Here is a 4,505-nt window from a genome sequence, read left to right as displayed (position 1 = left end):
TAAAACAATACTATGGCTGTACATACTAAATCAATACTGTGGCTTTACATACTGACAGTACCCTGGCTCTACATACTTGCTGTAGACTTAATTTGTATATATTCTAGTGTTAATATCTAGTCACAGTTTAGCATTCAGTATGGAGGGAGCAGTTTTAAGTCAGGTTAAGGTGGACAGACTTGGATTTGTCTCGAAGTTTTAAAATGTGAAATAGCTCTCTCTCTCTCTCTCTCTCTCTCTCTCTCTCTCTCTCTCTCTCTCAAATCTCAAGGTATGCCCTCTCAGAATTAATTTTCCCTGTAATATATGTTTTGTATTTTATTATTACAAAAGTTCCATTAAAGAATTTGTATCATATGTATAGTTTCTGTGTCTGTCTGTTTACTAATGATGTGGTTAATCCGTAGCACCTGTTCCTGAGTGGTTTATTTTGGTTATTACACCTGAATATCTTGCCTTGTGTGAGTGATATGAAGTTAATTGTTAAATCCTGCCATTGGGTAACCTGGTATTATTTATCTTTGTATTGGTGACCATTATTTAGTATTTATTGTTTACTATGGACGGTTACATGGCTTCTATCTGGTCTACTGTAATCTTATGTTTAATTTGCAACCATCTTCATTCTCTCTCTCTCTCTCTCTCTCTCTCTCTGCCTGCTTCCTGCTTCCCCCTCTTCTCTTTCTGTCCCCTCTCCCCGCCCGCTTTCCCTCCTTTCTTCCTTCCTCCTCCTCTTATCCACTCTTTCTCCCTTCCTCCTCCTCTTCCCCCTCTTCTCTTTCTCTCCTTCCCTCCCTCCTCCCCCTTTCTCCCTTCATTCTCCTCTTACCCCCCCTTTCTCCCTTCCTCCTCCTCTTATCCCCCCTTTCTCCCCTCCTCCTCCTCCTTCTCTTCTTTCTCCCTCCCTCCTCCTCTTACCCCCACTTTCTCCTTCCCTCCCTCCTCTCCTTTCCTCACCCCCTTTCTCTCCTTCCCCTCCCCCTCTCTCTCCTCCTCCTCCTCCTCCTCCTCCTCTTTCCTCCCCCCTTCTCTCTCTCTCTTTCCTCCTCCGCTTACCCCCTCCTCTCTCCCTTCCTCCCCTTTCTCCCTTCCTCCTCCTCTTACCACCCCTTTTCTCCTTTCCTCCTCCACTTATCCCCCCTTTTTCCCTTCCTCCTCCTCTGACCCCCACTTTCTTCTTTCCTCACCCCCTTTCTCTCCTTCCCCCCTCTCTCTTTCTCTCTCCTTTCCCCTCTCCCCTCTCCCTCTCTCCTTTCCCCTCCCTCTCTTTCTCTCTCCCCCCCCCTTCCTCCTTCCCTCCCCCTCTCCCTGTCTTGCTTCTTTCCCCTCCCCCCTTCTCCCTCTCTTTCTCCTTCCTCTCTCCCCTCTTTGTCCTTTCCCCTCCCCCCCCTCTCTCTCTCTCTCTCTCTCTCCTTTCCCCTCCCCCCTATCTCTCCTTCTCCTCCCCTCCTTCTCTCTCTCCTTTCCCCTCCCCCCCTTCTCTCTCTCCTTTCCCCTCCCCCGTCTCTCTCTCCTTTCTCCCCCCCTCTCTCTCACTCCCCTTTCCCCTTCCCCCTCTCTCATTTCCCCTCCCCCCTCTCCATTCCTCTCTCCTCTCCTTCTCTCTCGTTTCCTCCTCCACCCCCCTTTCTCCCTTCCTCCTCCACCCCCCTTTCTCTCTCTCCCTCTTGTCTCCTTTCCTCCCCCCCCCTCTCTCTCTCTTCCCTTTCCTCCCTCCCTCTCTCTCCTCTTTCCTCCCTCCCTCTCTCTCTCCTCTTTCCTCCCTCCCTCCCTCTCTCTCTCCTCTTTCCTCCCTCCCTCCCTCTCTCTCTCCTCTTTCCTCCCTCCCTCCCTCTCTCTCTCTCCTCTTTCCTCCCTCCCTCCCTCTCTCTCTCTCTCTCCTCTTTCCTCCCTCCCTCTCCTCTTTCCTCTTTCCTCCCTCCCTCTCTCTCCTCTTTCCTCCCTCCCTCTCCTCTCCTCTTTCCTCCCTCCCTCCCTCTCTCTCTCCTCTTTCCTCCCTCCCTCCCTCTCTCTCTCCTCTTTCCTCCGTCTCTCTCTCTCCTCTTTCCTCCGTCTCTCTCTCCTCTTTCCTCCCTCCCTCTCTCTCTCCTCTTTCCTCCCTCTCTCTCTCCTCTTTCCTCCCTCCCTCTCTCTCTCTCCTCCCTCCCTCCCTCTCCTCCCTCTCCTCCCTCTCTCTCTCCTCTTTCCTCCCTCCCTCCCTCTCTCTCTTTCCTCCCTCCCTCCCCCCTCTCTCTCTCTCCTCCCTCCCCCCTCTCTCTCTCTCCTCCCTCCCCCCTCTCTCTCTCCCCATTCCTCCCCCCCTCACTCTCTCTCCCCTTCCCTCCCCCCCTCTCTCTTCTTCCCTCACCTCCTCCTCTTCCCCCCCTCCCTCTCTACTCTACTCTTCTGGGTCAGTGAAAATCCAAAGTCCATCAATACAGTTTTATTAAACCTGTACAAATAGTATATTACTTTTACTGTGCTCACACAGGTGAAGTGATATACAGGTGTAATATATATAAATAATGTATTACCTGTGTTGTAGTCCTTGCAATGTAGAATCTGTAATAAAAGAGATATTATTTACCTGTAATAAAAAGATATGTTAATAAACCTGTAATAAAAAGAGACTATTAATAAAAGAAAGGAAGTTTCATTCACACTGATGTGCAGGGGTGGGGGCCGTGGCCAGCTCCAGCTGCACCTCCACCAGGGGTCTGGCCCAGTCACTCACCCCTGGGCAGCAGGGTGGAGCCCAGTGAGTGGAGGGTGTGGCAGCACACCCTCCACTCACCAAGTCCACCACAGCACTGAGGGTGGTGGTGGTGGTAGGGGTATAGGTGTGGGTTACACACCTATACCCCTACCACCACCACCCTCAGTGCCGTGATGGACTTCGTGAGGGGAGGGTGTGTTGGCTGCTGCTGCCACACCTCACTCACTGGGCTCCACCTGATGCCTGGTGTGGGTACCACCAACCCCTGATGGTGGTGGTGGTGCTGGTGGTGGGAGTGTGTTGTGTATGTATGTATGTGTGTGTGTGTGGCAGAACCAAGTCTCCACACACACACACACATACATACATACACACACTCCCACCACCAGCACCACCACCACCATCAGGGGCTGGGGTGAGTGACTGAGTCAGATCACACCTGATGCAGGTGTGGGGGGGGGGGAACCCACTGGAGCTGGCCAGGTGGGGGAAGGGAAAGGCGGTAAAGCTGGGAGGGGAAGAAGGAAACGATGGGTTGGGGCCGAGATGGGGAACAGATTGCCCCGCCGGCAAAGCCAACCCCGTATAATCCCGTTAGGGATTGGGTCATCTGGCCCTATCTAAACCCCTGCCCACCCCTCCCTCCCTCCCCTCCCAGCCCTTCCCCTTCCCCCACCACCCCTGCACATCACGGCTTATATTGCCACTGGGTAGGGACACTCCCTAGCACCTCCCCCTTGCTAGATTATTTAGACATATTAACACCTAAGTATTTCTAGGCGTAATAGGCCCAATAAATCATTAGACAAGAGGTGGTAGTGAGCACCTTAACCAGTGACAATACAAGCCACACACACACACACACACAAGGAGAGAAAGAGGGAAGACAGAGAGAAGGTGGGCTGCCACTCCCAGGATGCTGCAGCAGCCCACAGGTGGAGAGAGGGAATGAAGGAGGAAGGATAAAGGAGGGGCAGCCTGAGGGAGAGGATGACGTCAGCAGCCACCTGAAAAGAAAAGAGAAACTGTCAGTACACAGGTTGAAAAAAGTGTACACTAATACTATACACTCTACCTTGACCTAACACTTATGACATAAGTCTAACACTAGAACATGATGCTCTAGTCCCAAAAAAGTGCTATGGAAAGGATGCACAGACACGGTACCATATTTTCCTGCTGCTAAGCTACGTGAAATAGGCTGCAAAGGGACGAAAAAATGGCCTAAGCTTAGTAAATGAACTATAATTGAGCATAAACTTGGGCTGACAAGTTACCCCTTATGCCTGAGGAATTAATCTTCTGTATATTCTTGGTCTCCCCAGATTATTTTACTCAGGAGGTAACACTAGAACAGAGGGGTTAATACAGCCTTCATTAACTCCTTCACTGCTACAAGTATGCCTATGAGCTGAACAGAATCGTGTGGAGGTGCCAAGAATAAAACACTTGTCACTAAGCTAAAGGAGGTAAGAGAAAAATTAATATGGATATAAAATAGTGTACATAAATCCTGACTCTGTCACATCTACACATGGGATGGGAAGATGCAAAAAAACTATACTCTTTTTACTCTAACTTGGCCTAAAATTGCCATCTCTCCATCTTGAATGCTGAGTTAGATTAAAATACCGCTACAGAAGAATGACATGGAGCGGTGAGGGCATAGTGTACGGGAGTGAAACTGCTGAGAGAATGACGAGGGAATGATGTCTGAGGTCTGCTAAAAAGGAATGATGTGGAGAGATGAGAAGAATGAGATAAGATGATGGAAGAGAAGATGGATATGGAGAAATAAGGGAAGAAAGAA

This window comes from Coenobita brevimanus, chromosome 10, assembly GCF_032717465.1.
Source record: "Coenobita brevimanus isolate Jiangsu-jjx chromosome 10, ASM3271746v2, whole genome shotgun sequence".
Lineage (NCBI taxonomy): Eukaryota > Metazoa > Arthropoda > Malacostraca > Decapoda > Coenobitidae > Coenobita > Coenobita brevimanus.
Note: the sequence above shows the minus strand (reverse complement) of the source record.